Source organism: Ischnura elegans, chromosome 10, assembly GCF_921293095.1.
Source record: "Ischnura elegans chromosome 10, ioIscEleg1.1, whole genome shotgun sequence".
NCBI classification, from domain to species: Eukaryota; Metazoa; Arthropoda; class Insecta; order Odonata; family Coenagrionidae; genus Ischnura; species Ischnura elegans.
In genome coordinates this window covers 108,104,769-108,127,247 of record NC_060255.1, presented here as the reverse complement: position 1 = coordinate 108,127,247, position 22,479 = coordinate 108,104,769, and positions in this window count along the sequence as shown.

Sequence of the window (22,479 nt, the reverse complement as noted above, 5' to 3'; positions counted from 1 at the left end):
AGGCGACGTCTTCGGCCAGCTCCTCGCCAAGACGAGCAGCGACGAAAGTTACGACCCATCTTTTCGCTCTTTGAAACGGCGTTTAGAAATCATCCCTATCTGTTTGAAGGGGAATCGGACGATGGCAGACTAAAACCTCCCGTTTTCTATGTGGGAGCTGCGGTCTGCCATCCACGACTCCCTCCAGGACCAGATGATATCCACAATGCCTTTCTTCGTAACCTCTCGGAATCCGCCTTGCTGGAAGTCATGCTAACCTATAATCAGCTATGGGCAGAAGGTGTTGGTATTTTATTGGAAAGCACTGGTAGTTGTAAATGAATTAAATGCAATAACTCTTCATATTTTAAAAGTTTTAGTAGTACCGTATTTTAACTTCACACACATAAGGATTGTTAACAAAAAACAGATCAATAAACAATCTTGGTAACCAACCAACAGAGACAAAACACAACTGAAAATTACAAATGTCAACACCCCCCCGTAATTGAAGATGTGCTGAAACAGCTCTTTAGCATTTCCATCAAATGAATTACAAATTTTTAAAATTATTTTTAAACCATGCCTAAACCTCTCATACATTTTTCATGTTTTATACGATTTAAGCCCTTGGTAAGTATGTCAGCTGTCATTTCCTCAGTGGAGAGAAAATCTACGTTTATATTACCGTTTTCTACTTGTTCTCTAACAAAATGGTATTTCACATCTACATGCTTCATTCTATCATGGAAAACAGGATTTTCTGCTAACTTGAGAGCGCTCTGATTGTCCTCAAAAATAGTAATAATTTCTTGTTCCTGAAATAATTCGGAAATAAGATGTTTTAGATGAATAGCCTCTCTAGTAGCCTCGGAAAGAGCAATATATTCTGCCTCACAAGACGATTGGGCAACACATTTTTGTTTTCTACTACTCCAGGAGACTGGTCCACCTGCACAAGTGAAAACATATCCAGAGTATGAATGCCTATCATTTAGATCATTTGCAAAATCTGCATCAGAAAAACCAAAAATAGGCTTCCCAGTGCATTTGTATGTGAGTCCCATTTCCATAGTACCTTTTAGATAACGAAGTACCCGCTTGGCCATCTTCCAGTGTATATCTGTATGCTTCTTATTAAACTGGGAGAGATAGCTAGTAATGAAGGAAATATCTGGCCGCGTGTTGACGGAGAGATACATGAGAGTTCCAATTAATGACTGGTACGGGACATCTATGATATCCTTACCCTTCTCTTTCATTTGACTAACGTCAACTGGGGTCGAAACAATCTTACAATCTTCCATGCCAAAACTCTTTAAAGCATCTTTAATGTATTGTTTCTGGTCTATCTTGAATACTCCCCTCTTCTCATCTCTTGTAAAATTCATTCCCAGGGCATGTTTGATCTTGCCAAGATCCTTAATGACAAATCTCTTCTTCAATTCTTCCTTCAATTTCTTCTTTTCTTTCTCATCATTGGAGAATATAAAGAAATCATCAACATATAATGTAATAATAACTATTTTAGTTCCAATATGTTTAAAGTAGACACAGGGTTCATGTTTTGATTTAATATACCCTATCTCATACAATAACTTGTGAACTGTTTTGTTCCAAGCACGACTAGCCTGCTTGAGTCCATAAATAGACTTCTGTAATAGACAAACCTTCTTCTCTTCACCTACAGCTATGAAACCTTCTGGTTGTGTCATATAGATGGTTTCATCTAAAGTGGCATTTAAAAAAGCAGTTTCGACATCCAGATGTTCAACATCAAGATTCAGTTCTGCTGCCATAGCCAACAGCAAACGGATAGTTGAACCTCTGACTACCGGAGAAAAAGTTTCTTCAAAGTCTATACCATGAGTTTGAGCAAAACCTTTAGCAACTAAACGAGCTTTGTACTTGATGATCTTACCACCATTGTCTCTTTTCAATTTGTAAACCCATTTACATGGTATTACACTTTTATTTGCAACTCGCACTAGCTTCCAAGTTTCATTTTTTCTAAGACACTCAAATTCCTCCATCATTGCTTTCATCCAATGCTCTTTGTCTTCACTTTGCATAGCCTCTTCAAATGTGGTAGGTTCTTTGTCAAAGAAATTTTTTGCTTGTAAAACAACATGATCAGGAAATTGTTTCTTGTTACGTACCCTTTGAGGATATCTAGGACTCTTAGCAGTTTCTTGAACATTAGTCCCAGCTTTATCTTCTGTTGAGTCTGCATTTTCACAAGGAGAATCCAAAAGAATTTTAACAGCAGCCGCAGCTTCATCTTTTGTTGAATCTGCATTTTCATTGTAAGAATCCAAAGGAATTTGAGCATCAGTACTGCTCTCACCGGAAAAATTATTTTCTAAAAACACAACATCTCTAGCATGGACTACCTTCATATAATTAGAAAGATCCCTAAATTTGTAAGCTTTCTTATTCTCACTATATCCTACAAATATATGTTCCTTGCTTTTGCTATCCCACTTCTTGCGTTCCTCCTTTGGAATATGTACAAAAGCTCGGCAGCCAAATACTCTTAAGTGTGTCAAGTTGGGACGCTCACCTGTCCATTTTTCTTCTGGAGTCATTCCTGTAACGGATCTATGAGGTGATTTATTCTTGAGATACGTAGCAGTTCTCACAGCTTCTTCCCAAAATGACTTAGGTAGTCTGGCACTATGCAACATGGAACGAGCCTTCTCCACAATGCTTCTGTTTCCCCTTTCAGCAACACCATTTTGCTGAGGAGTACGGGGTATGGAAGTCTGGTGAATAATTCCTTCTGACTTAAGATAATCTGAGAATTCCCTATTAACATACTCAGAACCATTATCTGATCGTAAAATTTTAATTTTCTGGCCAGTTTGCTTTTCCATGAGGTTTTTAAACTCTTGAAACTTTACTCTAACTTGATCTTTTGTTTTAATGAAATAGGTAAATATCATTCTAGAGTAATCGTCTATAAATACAAGTAAATACTTATTTCCTTCTAATGATTTTACACTGAATGGTCCACAGAGGTCAGAATGAATCAACTCTAGGCATTTAGTCGCCCTTTTACTTTTGATTTTAAGAAAAGGTTCTCGACTCTGTTTCCCTTCTAGACATGCAGTACATACAGTTCTATTTTCCTCAGGGGCGTAATCAACTCCATCAGCTAATCCATTTCTCAGTAGATTCATACCATAGCGGCAGAGATGTCCCAACCTCCAATGCCAAAGAGTTTGCTGAGAAGGGTTAGTTGTAGCAGCCAGGGACTTTTCTGATACCTGTGACTCTATCTTATATAACCCGTTACTGGGAAGAGCAGTCATTAAAACATTCCCTGAAATACTACAATCATTATCATGAAAAAATTTAGCACCTTCTTTCGTAAATACTACAACAAAACCTTTTGAAACACATTTTGACACAGATATAAGATTTGTAGCAAGATTAGGCACATGAACAACTTCAGAAATACTACTAATACTGTTGTTGTTATTACTTTTGTGAATCATGACATCACCTATACTGTCACTCTGCAACTTACGTTTATCAGCACACACAATCTCCAAACCAGAGTTACTTTTAACATTGAACAGAATATCTTTATGAGGAGTCATATGGGCAGTTGCCCCGGAATCCACAAACCAATCATTTTTATTGCTTTGAGCACAACCACCAACACCTAAATCCGAGAATAAAGTGTATTGTTTCTTGTGTAGCTGCTTGTGGGTTGAACTCGATGTCTGTGCCGTTTTCTTGGTCTTGTTTGGACAGTCTGGTTTTTTATGGCCGGGTTGGTTGCATCCATAGCAGACGATACCATCTTGAGAGTTGTTGCGTTTCGGGAACTTCTTTTTCTTCGGAATAGTTCGAGACGCATTGGATGCAAATGCAGTCTCAGTTGCGCCATCATTTTTGGACATTTCATTTAAGAGTTTAGTTTTCACCATGTTCACCGTTACTTCAACTCCTGAATTCTCGAGTGCCATTACTAGGGGGTCGTAATGTGAAGGAAGACCTCCAAGCAAAATAGCAACTAAATCCTCATCAGGAATCTCCTTCCCAATATCAGCAAGCTTCTGAGCGGTATCCATTACGGCAGTTAGGTACTCTTCAATGGACGTATAATCTCCGAGGGATAACCGGTACAAAGTCTTTTGAAGGTTAAGTCTCCGGGCAAAACCCTTATCTTCATATGCATCGGCAAGAACTTTCCATGCTTCAGCAGCTGTTTTGCATCTTCTTACATGTATGATAGCGGAATCGTCCACGCACAAACAAATCTTAGCTAGGGCACGCTCATCCTTCCTGGACTTTGAAGCAGCATCAGTATGATCATCATTTGGGTATCCATCAACAGCATGCCACAAGTTTTGATCTATTAAATACGCCTTCAGCTTAAATTTCCAAGTTGGATATCCTTCACGCCCACACAACGGCTTAATGTGAGACGATATACCGGATGCGTCAGACGACATTATGAAGACTTCACTTACTTCTTATAATTTACCAGTGCTGGGCCCATAACCTCTGTTGGTATTTTATTGGAAAGCACTGGTAGTTGTAAATGAATTAAATGCAATAACTCTTCATATTTTAAAAGTTTTAGTAGTACCGTATTTTAACTTCACACACATAAGGATTGTTAACAAAAAACAGATCAATAAACAATCTTGGTAACCAACCAACAGAGACAAAACACAACTGAAAATTACAAATGTCAACAGAAGGAACCTTACCTTCGACCTGGCGGGAGAGTCTCATAATATACATACCCAAGCATGGGAAAGATAAGTCTGACCCAAATTCTTACCGTCCAATTTGTCTCACCAGCTGTTTATGCAAATGAATGGAGAGAATGGTCAATCGGCGGCTCATTTGGTAGTTATAAAGCCGAAACCTTCTCTGCAGCATTCAATGTGGATTTTGAAGAGGCCGCTGCACCTTGGACTATTTGGTGAGGATCGAAAACTACATCCAAGAAGCCTTCCTCCTCCGCCAACACGTAGTTGAGGCGTTCTTCGATCTAGAGAAAGCCTACGATCGGGTGTGGCGTAGAAAAATCTTGCGCACTATACATGACTGGGGTTTTAGTGGAACCTACCGATTTTTATTCAAAAAATTTTAATCGCATCGTAGTTTTAAAATAAGGATGGGGCAGTATCTAACGCATTCCTATTCTCTTGACAACGGAGTTCCTCAGGGCTCCGTTTTGAGCGTGACGCTGTTCGCTGTTGCGATCAATGACTTAGCCAAGTGCATCCAGACGCCGTTAATGGCCACGCTGTTCGTAGATGACCTGGCGATTTTCTGCAGGTCATCCAGGGTGGCTAGTGCATCAAGATTGGTCCAGCTCACGTTGAGCAAACTAGAACAATGGACCCATAGGAGCGGCTTTCGGTTTTCTATTGAGAAAACCAAGTGTGTACACTTCCACCTTGTCAGAGGCATCCATGTAACACCTACGCTTCGACTTAGCAGAAGAAATCTCCTATTTGTGGAATCGATCCGTTTTCTTGGGCTAACAGATCAAAAACTCAACTGGCGAAATCAAATTAATAATCTGAGGATAAGTTGCTCTAAGTTTATTAATGTTTCAAAGTTTTAAAGCCACGTATCGTAGGGAGCGGACCCCCACCTTGCTCCTACTGTACCGCACATTGGTGCGGTCTAAACTAGACTACGGTTCATTTGTTTATGCGTCCGCTCGCCCATCGTATCTATGAGCGTTAAATTCTTTCCATAACGCGGTGCTACGGCTCTGCACTGTGGCCTTCCTAACAAGCCCGTTGCCAAGCATCTATTGTGATGCAGGGGAACCTCCATTGTGCTATCGTAGGACTAGTCTGCTTTGCAGTTACGCATCCAAAATTTTATCCATGATGAGTCACCCAGGTTACGACATACTTTTTAAACCCCGTTTTATAAACGTTTTTAATCGAAGGACTAGGGCAACGAGACCTGTAAAAATTCGTTTTAACGATTTAATTCTGGGATGTGATTTGCAATTACCCGTCGTACACCCTGTTGCGTACTCTACCCATGCATCTTGGTTGACTCCCAATCCTATTGTTCGTATGGCTTTACGATCTCCACCAAAATCCGCCACTACTCCATCGGAGAACCAGCCTCAGTTTCTCATGTTTCGGTGGAACCACCCCAATTTCATCCCCATTTACACTGACGGGTCAAAGTGCAACTCAGCCTGTGCATGTACAGCGTACTCTACTCTCCATCGAGCTATGAAGGCGAAAACACATCCTCTGTGTAGTGTCTACACAGCGGAACTTTTCGCAATTAAAATGGCTTTGGAATCTTTAAGTGACGATGGTGGCTCTTTCGTCATTTGCACAGACTCCCTTAGCTCCCTACAGTCTATTTCTGGCTTCTATCCCATGCACCCAATTGTCCATGATATTCACTCAACGTTGCTGACCATCAAGAGAAGGGGAGTCATTGTATGCTTTCTCTGGGTTCCGAGACATGTGGGTATAGCGGGGAACGAAAAGCAGACGTCTTGGCCAAGGAAGCTCTAAGCGACGAACTGCACACATCAATGCTAATTCCATACGAAGACTTGAGAGCGTCGCTTAGAAAAGATGTGCTTGAACAGTGGATGGTATCGTGGAAGACTGAACGATAATAAATTGCGAAGCAGAAAGGCGACAACTTCAGCTTGACCCTCCTCGGCCAGGAACAATCGAAGGGAGGAAGTGGTAATCACTGGACTGAGGATTGGGCACTGTCGCTTGACTCATTCCTTTTTCTTTACGTAAGAGAAGGAAGCGCCTCAGTGATATGAGTGCGAATGTCTTTTAAAAATCCGACATATCCTGACAGATTGCGACAAATACCGTGACGCGCGGATTCGGCTAAATATAGGGAAGGACCTTGAATCCCTCCTCGGAGACACCCCGACTAATCTGAATGGTATAATTTTGTTCCTCAGGCCCCCGCACTGGGGGAAGAGGGTGATATCTTCCTTTGGGGAGCCGCGCCCCCACGGACCCGAACCCACCGGGGAGACAACCTCGTCAAAAAACCCTTCGTACGCTAGGATAGCGTCCAGACAGCATGTGACTCTGCTGTTCTGAGTAGCCGAAACATCTGGCGTTCTGATCACCCACGTGTTTGCCGTGCGTGGAGACCCGTGCGTGGGGGAAAAAGGGATCCTGGTAGGTGAGTTCTCCGGCACCCAGCTGGGCGTCGGAAACCCGGTATGGGCCGGAGTTCAATACCCCACTTCGGCCCTGGATTCCCCGAAAACGGGTGGCCGAGAAGAGCCCAGCTCGGTCAATCGGCTCCTGGCGGCTGGGGAGCTTGGCGGCTCCTTTCGAGCGTACGCCAGGACGGGTTAGTGCTGGAGATATGGGGGTCTCGGTAGGGCGGCCGAAGGCGTGTGGGTTCGGAGGGCCCTTGCGCTGGAGGTTCTAACCCAAAAGAGACCCCCTATCGAAGGTTCCTATATCCCTTATGTATCCCTGACGTCCATTCCGGCTTGCGGGTGGCGTCCCAAATGTGTGGCTCCGTGGTGGGTGGGGAGCCCAGGGGATGAAAAAGTTAAGTTTTATGGAAACCATTAATCTTCCTCCGACTAAAAGATCCCGTCCTAACTAGGCCGGGGGAGAAAGGTTTTTTCTGCGCGTCTAAGCGCCACTTAATTATGAAGTGTTCTAGAGATAACGAGACATTCACTAAGGTGTCTCCATTTGTTATAAAGCGCTTTTTCTCGTGCTATCTCGCAGGCGACTTGAAATCGGCCAAAAAATTAAGGGATGGTACCTTGCTGATTGAGACAGCTGATGACCTACAGAGCGAGAAGCTCTTAGGCCTTAAGTTGTTCAACGAGTTGCCGGTGACAGTGGAGCCACACCGTACACTAAACAGTTCTAAGGGGGTCTCATTTCAACTTCCTGCACTTGGACGCCGAAACTATTGCTGAATAGATGGCGTCATAGGGCGTTACAGGATGCCGAAAGATCACAAGCCGTCAAAACGGTGAGATAAAAAGCACCACCTCCGTGATCCTCACGTTTGCTATGGAAACCCTCCCCAGCAGGGTATTAATTGAGTACGAATCGGTTCCCGTGAGACCGTTCATCCCCAGCCCCATGCGTTGTTTCCAGTGCCAGCGCTTCGGCCACATCGCTGCGTGATTTGAGGGAAAGGCCACCTGGAAGGCGGTTAGGACAAGCACGATGGGGACAAGTGTGCTGAAGAGGCCTGCTGCGTGAATTACGAGGGTACCCATGCGGCTTACTCTCGCGATTTCCCGAAAATGATAGAGGAACGGAAGAACATGGAAATTAAAACTCTGGAAAAAATATCTTACGTAGAGGCAAGGAAAAAGTTAAGAGCCCTTAGTGCCCCCACTTTCTCGCGTTCCTTTGCCGCAATCGCCTCCGCTCCAGTTAAGAAGTGCACCATCTCCACACAGACAGAACCTGAAAAGCAGAAAGAAGTACTTAAAAAAGCAAATGCGAATAATAGTAGCTTTACTAAAAAAACACCTCTAATACTATCGTAGTGTATTCCAAAAAAGTCACCAAGAAAACCAATGAAAAACCTGTTCAGCGGGAGAAAACTCCCTCTCCTGGTCCCTCCGGCAAAGGTTTGCAACCGATGCAGGAGGAAATGGATGAAGATCTCTGCAATTCGGGCACAGAGATCGAAAAAATCAGGAATAAGGGAAGGAAAAGTCACTTAAAGCGATTATTCCACAGATTTCCGGGCTAATGCTGCTCCAATATTTAAATACATATTTTGTTTTTTTTTCTGTTTTTATCTTTTACCCTTTTTAAACCTTTTTATGACTTATATATTACAATGGAATTGTAATGGATTTTATCAGCATAAGGAGGAGCTTGCCGTTTTAATAAATGATTTTAACCCTATATGTATATTTCTACAAGAAACTTATTTTACATCAACAGACAAGGGAATTTTAAAGAGATATAGTATGACTAGGTTGGATGGCTTGACTGGGCGAAGAGCCCAAGGTGGTGTAGCAATGGCGGTTCGGGATACCCTACATACCTCCCGTGTGCGGCTAACCACCCCATTCCAGGCTGTGGCCGTCACCGTCCATGCACCCATGGAGGTGACGCTGTGCAACGTTTACCTCCCGGAAGATGCTCCAGTAAATGACAATAACCTTCAAGACCTCATCCGTCAATTGCCGAGACCCTATATTTTATTGGGTGACTTTAACGCTCATGATCCTCTATGGGGAGGCCCTTCTGCCCAACGCAACAGAAGGGGGCGGATTTTAAGCAGCTTTTTCCGAGATTTTAACCTCTTTTTATTGAACAATGGCGAGAGGACACGCTTCAACTCTTTTAACGGAGTTATTCCTCCATGGATTTGTGCTTATGCACGAGCAGCATTTTTACAAGACTGAAACTGTCTGTCCATACGGATCTCTGTGGTAGTGACCACTTTCCGATTTTAATCAAATCTGACAAGGTTAACAATACGGATTTTATCCGCGAGGGCAACTGGATTGTCCACATAGCAAACTGGTCTGTTTTCAAAAACTCTTTTAATTTCACGTACGATGCTCTTTGGGGCGGAACAAAGAACCTTGAGGAGCTAACCACTAGCATAGTGGACGCAGCGAAACTTAGTGTCCCCTTATCTAAGGGTGCAATCCGTCGACCAGCGGTACCATGGTGGAATGAGGAATGCACCGAAGCTATTAAGAAACGGAAACGTGCCCACCGTATTTTTAATAAGTTTCCAACTGCCTCTAATCTTGCCTCATTTCGTCGACTCAGAGCAAAAGCTCGACTAATTATAAAGTAGTCAAAGAAGGCCTCCTGAATAAATTATGTATCCTCCATCAACAACAGGACTCCACTACCTCAGGTCTGGAACAGGTGAGGGCTATATCGGGAGCACGGCATGTTCACGGCGTTTCGTGCCTTGTAGTTCAAGGTGTGACATTTCACACACCGAAGGAGATATGCGACGTTCTCGGGGAAGCATTGGCCAAGACTAGCAGCGACGAGAACTACTCAGCAACCTTCCTGTCTATTAGGGAACGCTCCCCACACTTGAACTTCACCGAATCGCACGCAGCAGCCGGATACAATGATCTCTCTTCCTTATGGGAACTGAAGTCCGCCATAACGGATTCCAAAGACACCGCGCCAGGGATGGACGGTGTCCGAAACATATTTCTTCGGAATATTCCGGAGAACGCGTTTATGGATATTCTCCATACCCTCAATCAAATATGGGTTGAGGGAAGCTTCCCTACAGCATGGCGGGAATTTGTAGTTGTCCCTATTCCCAAACAAGGAAAGGATAAAACTGACCCAAATAATTATTGGCCAATATCCTTTACCAGTTGTCTATGCAAGATCATGGAAAGAATGATGAACCGTCGGCTCGTTTGGTTGTTGGAGCGTCAGAACCTTCTTTCCAATATCCAGTGCGGTTTCAGGCAAGGTAGATCCACCACAGACCACGTGAGAACCGAAAATTTTATCCAGGAGGCTTTCGTTCTGGGCCAGCATGCCATAGCCGAATTCTTCGATCTAAAGAAGGCGTATGACTGAGTCTGGCGCCAGAAGATTCTGAATACGTTACACGAGTGGAGCCTGAGAGGAAATATTCCAATTTTTATAAAGCAATTTTTAGCAGGCCGTGTTTTTAAAGTAAGACTAGGTAATCATTTATCCGGTTCTTTTATACAACATAATGGGGTACCGCAAGCCTCTGTACTTAGCGTCACACTCTTCGCCATTGCGATAAATGACGTCACAAGGTGTGTCAGAAAACCAGTAATGGGCTTCTTATTCGTGGACGACTTGGCCATTTGCTGTCGATCGTCCACAATACCAGTGCCGCACGGGTCATCCAGCTGATCCTTAATAGACTCGTGGAATGGTCGAATCGAAGTGGATTCCGTTTTTCCGTTGAAAAAACGACATGTATCCACTTCCATCGTAAGCGGGCACCTGTTCCTCCACCAGAACTACGCCTGAGCGGGCGAATTTTACGTTATACGGATTAAGCCCGCTTTCTGGGTTTGGTTTTTTACCACCGCCTTAATCGGCGCGAGCACATTGAGTTTTAAAAAAACAAATGTTTGAAAGTTTTAAATATCCTGCGATATCTATGTAATTACTCGTGGGGTGCCGATCGCTCCACGATATTTTATTGTATAGAGCATTTGTGCGTTCGAAATTAGACTGGATGTTTTGTCTACTCCTCTGCTCGTGAAAGCTATTTGAGACCTTTGAACACGGTTCAGTATATATTAGAAGAATGTATTCTTAACAGCACATAGTTGCATTCATATCTTTCCTTGTACAGTATAGCTTTCGATCTAATCTTTCCTTTGCCGAAATTCGCCGTATTCATTTACCGCTAGATTGGAGGCATACCTTGGCAGTGGTAAGCTGCACTGAACCTGCATAAAATAGTATGCAATCTGCAGAAGAGGACAGGACTCTTAGTTGGTGCCTTTGGGGAGGAAGACGCAAAAATGATGAGGTGTGCCCAAGGAAAAAAGAATTGATTTCATTCTCTTTGACCTTCTTGACAATTGCCAAAGGTACCTATTTAAATATCCGTGAAATTAACCTCAACTTCAACATATGATATTGTGTTCGCTTAGTTCTCAATATTCTCCTATCATATGAAACTGCTGATGTAATACATATGATGAAATTTAAATTACCAGCTGTGTACAGAGAGAGACTGATTAAGATGGGCAAACATGCAGAGAATGACGTAGCTCTGGAGCAGAATGTGAAGAAGTTGCCCATTTATTTGTCCGATCGCTCACTTGACCTCAGCGGTCCAAGAGGTATGGCAATAACTTCAGCCATTAGACAGCAGGACCAAGGTTTTGGCAATAGGTCTAAGCAGAGGTAAATTGTTACTTCTTTCCATTTTCCGTCGCATAATGGGAGTATAGCCCTGTATCTTATTTCAATCTTCTAAATACCTTGTTCTTTTTTTAAATTAGCAGTGATCCTAATAGAGGCGAGGAGTTCCATGTATTTATTGACGAGGGAATAGATACATTTGAGAATATAACAGAAATTCCTGAAAATGCAGGTTTGATGGAACCGTATGTACAGTTCGTTTCCATGTGAATTTAAATGTGGTAAATATAGTCTGGTGTATATAGAAAACATTAAATGTATTGTAATAATGTGTGTATTATGTAATGTTGTAATAAATATATTTCTTCTGCTTTGATGAACTTTATGGATATCCTTGAAATGGAAATAATTTAATGCTCCTATTGCATAGGCATATGCATTTAATTTAAGACCAAACTTACAAAACTTACGCTCCAGATTTGCATTCAATTTTTAATATTTTACTTCAATATGAAGAGAAAAACTCATGTAATCAGGTCAGTATTTTTCCATTGAATCCTGCCATCTGCAGATGTGATATAGGTAGGTTATTCATTGCATAATCCAGGTAAAGGCTTTTTTATTTGGATTAGGTATTTGGTGTATACATTTCATCCATTCCTTTTCCTTATTTTCCCCAATATAGTTGTCCAGGTATGAAGTTATATTTGTGTTGCGCGGGGGCACCACCATTTCCTTTATTGGACTTGTTTGATATTATAATCATTGTCTTGAGTTTATGGAAGATTTGAACTGCAAAAAGCTTCCTTTCACTGGTAATTCAGTTTTATTTTTAAGTAATTTTCATTCGCTCTGACGCCAGGGTATTTTAAAAATATTTCATTAAAATAGAATTGAATTAAACTCATATTTGCCTTAAAATTATATATCTCCTTAGTACCCTACTTGTAAGGGAAGATAAAGCAGTAAGGCATAAAAGGATGATCATTATGTCACGTGCTAGTAATTTTCTTTATATTAATGGCCAATATTTCATGTTAAAAACAAAATAAGTTAACGTTTCAGTTTGACCTGGATGAATCAACGATTTTCCTTTATACTTCCTTTATACTTCCTTTATACTTTATACTGCGTTTCATTGTGCTTCGATTTGTTTTTGATAAAGAATGCTACACATGCGAGTGCATGACAAAACCTCCGCCTACGCTCCCTGGGCTTCATTCACTCTTCAATCGCTCCCTCTACTCCCCTAGCACTCCCCGATCACTTCCCATTTACGCTGGCTATACTTTCCCTCTACTCCCGCACGGGAGTCAAACTAACGTTCCATCGACGCTCCATCTACGCTCCGCTAACCCTCCAGACGGACGCTTCGCTTACTCTTCGATGTTCCACTTCACGCTTCCCTGACTCTTCCTTTGCTCTCCATTGGAGCTTGAAGAACGCTTCATTCACGCTTCGATCGACTCTTCGTTGACGCTCCCCTTACGCTATATTTTCGCCAGGGGAGTGAAAATCCGTTTTCTGTGGGTTCCTGGACATGTGGGTATTGCTGGAAATGAGAGGGCCGCGAAGGCAGCCAGCGAGGACGACGTTGCTGATTCTGTGCTGGTACCATACGAGGATTTGAAGGCGACCACAAAAAAGATTTGGCGCTCTCTGACCGGGAATAAACTACGCGCAATCAAGCCGGTAATCTCAGCGTGGCCCACGTCTGTCAGGAGGAATCGCAGGGAGGAGGTCGCGATCGCACGATTGAGAATTAGGCACTGCGCTCTCACTCACTCGTACCTCTTCACTTAAGAGAGAATTCCACCCCTATGTGATGTTTGCGACTCTCCCATTACTGTGAGACATCTCCTGACAGAATGTGAGAAATGCCGTTCTGTGCGCCATCGGCTGAACATCGGAGGAGACCTAGGGCATTTCCTAGGAGACGACCCTGATAGTGTCAGCCGAGTGATAAAGTTTTTAATAAAGATCGGGCTAATTAACACTGTTTAAATTTCAACCTTTTTGTAATCTGACAACCGCTTTTATTTCAAAACTTTTATAAATATTTAAGCGTTCTTTTTTAATGTATCTTTTAAAATTTTTGATTTTATAGATTGTCAGTTGTGCAAATGACCTTAGTTTTCGAGGCACCCTAAAATCAAAATACTACTACTACTTGTTTCTCAGGGAAACGGGTCTGTTTAATCAAAGTTAAATTTTTATAAAAATTGTTTCTAATCTATATAAATAAATAATGCAGTGACGATCCTTCTAATTTACGACTTGAATCTAATGACTGAGTAGTGGTACAGAATGTCCTAGCTGTCGACGCACCCTAACGATCAATACTACTACTACTTCATCATAATCTGTGGTGCTCGAATGAATACTTCCGTGACCCTATCTAACTGATGGCCTATTAGCTTAGTTTGCGAATATATATTTATAGGGCCCGGCCCCCTCTGAAAATACCCCCTCTCTCCTGCTTGGCTTTCGGACAGCAATCTCTGATGTCCTTGAGACAGTTTCAACACTTATTCACAGCTGCATGTTGTAAAACTTTTCAGTAGTTGTAGGGAAAGCCAAGAAGAGGGAAGGATTCGTGGAAGACCTACCTCACCAGGCGAGAAATAATCACTCCTATAGCACCCAGCCTATTGTCCCGATTATGCTTGCTGGGATGAGTGAGACTATTCTCTCAGCCTGATGCAAACATCGCCTTTCTTTCCTTCGATTCTTGGGAGACTGACGGACAGTTAGGAAGAGGGGAAGGCGGGAAGGAAAGGGGAGACCTGAGGGATAGGAAACGACCTTGAACGCTGACTCTCTCGCCTCTTGCTGGCCACTCTGGTCCCATCTATCTGCTCTTTGAGAATTAAAACTGTCGATACGATTTCCTCCTATGCCGTGAGCCCTTTAGAATATACTTACGCTATGGTTATAATAAGCAAAAGTAAGGGATAATTTGTATTTATCATTTTGAAAAAAATATTGCTCTGAGCAATTTTATTGAAACATTGATTTTACGTGTTAAGAAACGAACTAAAGGATAGTTTGAAGCACCCAAATCGCTTTGGTTATCTACCAATTAGATTTTATGAATTTGGTCAAAATTTCTTCTTATGATACTTAAAATGTCAAATTCTTTTGTAGGGCTCCCATTTGGCAATGAGAAGTTTAAGGATTGATCTAAGGGATGACTGTCCTGATCTCTCATCATTAGTGAGAGTCATTGAATCCAAGAACGGAGCATCCCATGCAGGGAAGGAAAGGAGTAATGGATAAAAACTTGAAAAAGTCAGTACTCTTCAGACTAATAAGATAATATCTTGCTCAGTTTCCAACATCAGTGGAGTCACGGGGCAGTCCTTGTTGAGAGTGGAAGTGGTTGTGAAGCAACGTTTATCCGAAATACCCTTAGGTTGATTAGGCTCTCTCAAAAGAGGATAAGGTTCAAAGAAGCAGTCATGGTCAAAAAAAGAGGGTTAAGTAATTGTGTGATCAAAAATACTGTTTGTGGTTACAAATAGAACGGAAATTCATGTAATTGCTGGCACTGTACAGTTGGATTCAGCGCCAAAAGTGAGCTCATCAAACACCTTGAAACTCATTGTGGCTCCAGCAATTTGGATATTGCTGCAGAGTCATCCATGGGGCTAAGAAGCAAAAGACAAGGGATGTGGAAAAGAAGAAGTGCACCTAAAAATTCTGGGGAGAAATAGAGGAAATGGGTGGGAATAGCAAAGAGAAGTGTGCCTGTAGATGGTAAACGATGCACACAAAGTGTCCCCTATAGTGTTGGAAACCTCCAAAAATACAATTGTACGGGTAAAAGGGAAAGACGATACACGTACAGTGTACGCTCTAAGACTTTTGGTCATAGTTCTACCCTCACCACGCACTTGTATAATCACACAAAGGAGAAATCTTATTCATGCAAACAGTGTGAAAAGTCTTATACAAGAAGAGGGAGCCATGAAGCACACAGACGTTCGCTTACAGGTAAGAGACCTTATTCATGAAGTAATTGCTGCAAATCTTTCATTCACAAATCCAGTCTCGCTACACACTTTCGTACGCATAAAGGAGATACACCTTACTCATTTAATATTTGCTGTAAATCTTTCAGTCAAAGCATCGCTCTTACGAGGCACAGGCATACACACACGGTAGAAAAACGTATTCGTGCAGTGTCTGCAGGAAGTCCTTCACTCATAGTAGCAACTTCAACAGGCACATGCGTACGCATAAAGGAGAGAAACCGTTCTCATGTAATATTTGCTGTAAATCTTTCAGTGAAAGAATCACTGAAAGTATTCACCATCGGCGACAGCAGCGCCGATGGTGTTGCTAACTATGAACTGCGCGATGTCAGCGCCCCAATTACGGTACTTAGTCACACCGTTGCGCGGGCGAATCAAATGCTTTGAATTGAAAGGAATGGATTTCATCAAATGAAAATCATCAATTACAGTAATACATTTATTTAAACCACATAAGGAAAATGCACTCAATTCTTGTCCCTATAATGGCACATAATGCAGTCCAATCCGACATCATTTGCAATGATGTCGCTGACCTGTTGCTGGTGTTCAGAGCATTGTAGCCACTGGAAACTAACCGATTTTAACACAGCAGCCGATGCAATACACAATATATTTTCCTTGCACTGGACCTGAGGTATCAACTGTCTTAAAAGAAGTAACGACTGACTCACAGAATTTGACATCGCCTTCGAAGGGAAGACCAATTTTAGTGACTCGTCACTATTTTCCCTTAAATTCAAATGTACACTAAATTGCAAAGGCTTGGGCGAGGTTAAGCACAATTTTCAAGCATCAAAACACAGTTTATTAGAAATATTTCGGCAGATCTTTGCACTGAGATGAGCGGCATACTGGGTGCTCACATCATCCCATTCTTTATCACTTAGTTAGAAAGCACTTTCCACTCTAACAGAACTTTTTTCTCACTCATCATCACCTTTCACCAGCCTGCCAAAATCCCCCAAAAGACTCAGCGTATCAGGCCTACAATTTCTCGCCTTCACCTTAGTGGACACACGATTCACGAAAACAGTTTTAAAATTGCCAAGAAACTGCCCAAGTGTCGGAAACCTGTTGGACCCACAATTAAAGCGAATTTTCCCAAAAAAATTCTCAAGTGGGTCTTGGTTTAAATTCCGTGTTTCCAGGCAGGTGCCAGTGCCGTGGAGCTGTTTCCACAAATTCTGCAGAGCCCCAAAAGTGAAGAGCCAGCCTTTCTTAGATGGTGCAAAGACTTTTTCCCGCCTCCTCCCAAAAGGCATCATGCTGGCTACCATCTTTAACAACTTGCCGAAGAGGCTTGTTGCCCTTTTTTGATGAATTGAGCTATCAAATATGTCGTCAGGCCTTTAAGGGATGCTGTTTCATTAGACTCTGCGGGTAATCCACCTGGAAAAGTTAATAGAAAGAAAGAGACAATTAAACTTTATGACACGAACACCAAAAATGGTTCATTTAGAAGTTCAACTAGTGCTACATTGAATTTAGGAAATAACTCACCAAATGCAACATATGTGCTCATCGCTGAAGCCACTGTATTGCTGAATATTTCAGCTGCATATTTAACCTTCATTTTCTCCTTTCCCATTGGGTAGATATGTTTCTAATTTAGACGAAGCAATTTCCTGAGGGGAATGGTCTCATCCAGTTATTTGAGTTTGATGATGTGCTCCCATTTTGCCAAAATGGGGGTCACCCCAGGTTATCCTTTAACCTGGATGTTGTATTATAGAAATAAATTTCTAAAATACTTTAGCGAAAGAGGGGGGTCGAATATGGTATGAATAGTTTTGCCCTCATACACAAAAGAGGGCTTACTAAGGGTGGCACCCAGCAGTTTTATGGCCTTGACATTATTGGTCCCCATGTCGCACACTGTAGCGTTATATTTAAACCCATTTCTGTCAGAGTTCTTAATGCAGCTTTGATGATGGACACCAACTTCTTCGCAGGAATACCTTTAGCACTCACGTAATAGGAAATGGGTTGCTTCCAAGCTTCAAAAATACCCTATACCTACTGCAAGCACAAGGACTAGCTTCCCAATATCAGGAGTTTTGGTGAGCTCATCATCTTCAAAACCTTCAATCCTGTCGTTCCTATGGTTGTAGGTGAGACTTGGTTTGACGGTCATCTCATCAAAGGTCAATATGCATTGTAAGCCCTTGTCACTCATGTCAGCAACATGTGATGCCAGACTAGAGATGATAGGGGGGTCAGTGAGGGTTCTCTTACATGGAAGAGAATAAAAGGTCCCCGCACGGGGGGAAGAGGGTGATCTCTTCCTTTGGGGAGCCCCGCCCCCACGGACCCGAACCCACCGAGGAGGCAAACTCGTTAAAAAAACCCCGTCGCTCGCTCGGATAGTGTCCAGACAGTATGTGTAGCTGCGAGGCATTTCTAGTTTTGCACCCCGTGACTTTCGATATCCACTCTTTCGCCGTTCTCCACACCTCTCCTGTCTCTCCGCAGTCATAAAGGATGTGCCAGGCCGTGGCCGGGGCACGGCCTGCACTCTGATCCCTGTCGTAATCTCGAGCGCGAAAGGAAGATGCCGTCCGCTAGGCGGTCGTGTGCTAGCCTCCAGGACACCTCGCCTCGGCGGCGTCCAGAAAGCTTTCCAACTCGTACACTCCCCCCATATGCCGTGACAGACAGCATGTGACTCTGCTGTTCTGAGTAGCCGTAACACCTGGCGTCCAGGATACCCACGTGTTTGCCGTGCGTGGAGACCCGTACATGGGGGAGAAAGGGATCCTGGTGGGTGAGATCTCCGGCACCCAGCTGGGCGTCGGAAACCCGGTATGGACCGGAGTTCAATACCCCACTTCGGCCCTGGATTCCCCGCATAAGGGCGACCGAGAAGAGCCCAGCTCGGTCAATCGGCTCCTGGCGGCTGGGGAGCTTGACGGCTCCTTCCGAGCGTACGTCTCAGGACGGGTTAGTGCTGGAGATATGGGGGTCTCCGTAGGGCGGCTGAAGGCGTGTGGGTTCGGAGGGCCCCCGCGCTGGAGGTTATAACCCAAAAGAGACCCCCTATCGAAGGTTTCTATATCGCTTGGGTAGCCCTGACGTCCATTCCGGCTTGCGGGTGGCGTCCCAAATGTGTGGCCTTGTGGTGGGTGGGGAGCCCCCCAGGGGATGAAAAAAGTTCCAAGTTTCATGGAGACGATCACCAAAAAGATCCCGCCCGCATATGGGCGGAGCAGGAAAGTATTTTGAAAGACCGCAGCGGTTTTTGTCCATAAATGCGCCAGAGAAGGTGAAACTCTGAAAAAGGTGTCCCCCTTTTTCATAAAAAAAGCTATCCAAACTATAATTACAGGAGAGGCAAATTCGGTCAAAAAACTAAGTATCGGGCTCAATGACTCAAGACAACATGGCTAACAGTTCAGCGAGCCGACTGGCTCAGCGGCAGATAGGGTGGCAACTGGCTTCGAGCTAACAACTGCAGCTTCAGAAGCCGGGGTAGGTGGCTTGCCGGTCGAGCCAATCGAGTCTCATTTATTTCCAAGCACCAATTTCAAATACAACAATTCCTCCCTTTCAAAAATGGTTGCATCCTAGAACAAAACTTAATAACAAAAGAAATAAATTTGTTTCAATGAACAAAAATTTAACAACTCCTTGGAAACACATATTTGGAAATATAAAGCAATAACAATAGCAGAGTAACAATGCATAAACTATAAAAACTATTAAAAACACCAACTAAACTCTCAAATGCAACCAAATAAACAAGATCATTGCGATTGAAATCTGTCAACCGGCTTCCTAATGCACTGAGGGTATCTTTTATCAACAGTTGATCCCTCGTTTGGAGATGGAACACTTGCATTTGACTGAGTGTCAGGGTGAGAAGGAACCGGGGATTGCAGCGATGGGGATGGGTGAGGCAAACGTGGCGTACTGGGAATGCTAGAGGTGGGTGAGGAGTGAGGGGAAAGGTTGTTTTTGTTTGGGAACCTCTCCGCTACTGCGTCGTTATTGACATTGAAATCACCCGTTTTAACATTATCAGAATTGGCATACACTGAGCTGGAATTCATCCCAATGAGCTGATCAATATATCTGTTACAAACAAAACCAGACTTGAACATTGCCGAATACATGACACCACTTAATTGTTTTAATACGATCCTTTCAACCCATTTGTCTTTACAGCGATAATCCCTAATTAGAACAGGTTGATTTTCAAACAATATCCTTGTTTTCTTAACACCAAAATACTCATTTTGTTTTTCTTGCTTAAGTTGCACTCTCTTGACCACATTAGGCCTCAATAGATCTAGTCTGGATCTTAAAGGTCTGCCAAACATTAGTTTAGCAGGGGTTTCACTCGTAGTACTATGAATAGAGTTTCTATAACTAAACAATATATTACTCAGGGCAATATTTACATCTTCATTTTCTACAAAAGCGCAACTTAACTCATGCTTAGCATACTTAACAGAACTCTCCGCCTGACCATTAGATCGAGGGTGGTATGGCGGCGAAAATGAGTGCTCCTCACCATTTGATACCATAAAATTTCTAAATTTTAATTAAGTGAAAGGTGGGCCATTATCGGAATGTAAGGAAACAGGTAGTCCAAATCTTGAAAATAGCTCTCTGAGCTTTTCTATGGTTACCTTAGCCGAGGTAGAGCTAACTTCAAATACCTAAAGCCACTTAGTATGAGCATCAATCACCACTAAATACATCTTTCCTTTAACAGGGCCCAAGTAATCCACATGTAACCTCTCCCAAGGAGAAGCGGGATAATGCCACACATGAAGTTCACTCTTGGGAGGGCTAGAACGTTCTCTAAGGCAAGGCGAGCAATTGTTAGCTAGGTCTTCTATTCGTCTATCAATATTAGGGAACCAAACATAATTTCTAGCCACAGATTTCATCTTTATAATACCTAGATGACCCGAATGCCATTCGTTCAGAACATAGTCACGCAATTTACTTGGAACAACAATTTTGTACCCCCACACAATAATACCATGCTCTACAGTCAGTTCATCTTTCCTTAAGAAATATGGCTGTAACTCACTATTTTCCTCTGAGATAAAGTTAGGCCACCCATTCATTACATAATTGTACAGCTTCTCTAAGATAGGATCACCCTGTGTTTCTTTTCTTACATGTTCAAAATTTAGTGGTACGGAACTCTCAGCTATACAATGCAAATAAGTTCCTACCCATTTTGTTTCTTCATTAACAGAGTGTAAGTCAGGTAATGGCATACGTGAAAGAGCGTCAGCATTATCATGTTTTTCAGATTTAACGTACTGAACATCAAAATTATACCCTAAAAAAACAAAGGATATCTCTGCAGTTACTCGCGGAAAAAACAGGTAATCCCCTTTTTGGGCCGAAAATGCTTACTAAGGGTCTGTGATCGGTACATAAAGTAAACTTCCGTCCGTACAAATATTGGTTGAACTTCTTGACGCCAAAACAACAGCTAATAACTCCTTATCTATCTGCGAGTACCCACACTCGGCAGGAGATAAGGTTCGCGAACTGCAACTGGCCTTTCGACACCCTCCTGAGTGACTATGTTTAAAACAGCACCAAGTCCGGTGGAACTGGCGTCAACTGCCAATTTCACGGGCAGTGTTGGATCATAGTGTGCCAAGTGCTTGCGTCAAGATTTTCTTTACTTCATTAAATGCATAAAGACAGTCTTTGCCAAATTTGAACGGAACATCTTTACGCAGAAGTTTATACATAGGATGTAAAATGGTTGACATGTTTTTAATAAACTTAGAATAATAATTCACAAGAGCAAGAAATGCTCGAGCTTCATTGACTGATTTTGATATGGGTGAATTCACAATCGCAGCTACTTTATCTTGGGATGTGTGAAATCCGTCTTTATCAATTTTAAACCCTAAATATTCAATCTTACTTGCAAAAAATTTACATTTTTCCTTTTTTACTGTTAGGCCACATTTATTAAGACGTTTACACACAGCCTCCAATCGCTCATAATGAGTTTTAGTATCCGGTGCACTAACCAAAATGTCATCTAAAAACACAACAGTACCTTCTAACCCTGCTAAGGTTTGTTCAATGGCCTTTTGAAATACTCCTGGAGCACTCGAAATACCATAGGGCACTCTGCAATAAGAGAAGAGACCCTTGTGTGTGCTAATAGTACAAAGCTTGTGTGACTCAGAATCTAAGGTCAATTGTATAAATGCATTTCTTAAATCAATTTTGCTAAAATGCCTACGTTTATGCATGCTTACAAATAAATCCTCAATGCGAGGTATGGGGTATTTATCAACCTCCAAATACTGGTTTAATGTGACCTTAAAATCCCCACAGATTCTGATGTCACCATTAGCTTTTAACACGGGTACAATTGGCGTACCCCAATTACAGCTATGTACAGGCATTAACACTTTTTCGTCCACTAGACGTTGCAATTCGCTCTCAACCTTTGACTTCAAGGAAAAGGGAATGGGTCTTGGCTTGAAATATTTCGGCTTAGCACACTCTTTAAGAATTAATTCTACTGGTTCGCCTTTCTACTGGCCTAATTTATTGGCAAAAACTTCAGGGAACTTTTTTACTAAATTGTTAACCATTAAATCAAAGTTATCAAATATTTTACTTGAATCGCTAATTCCGTA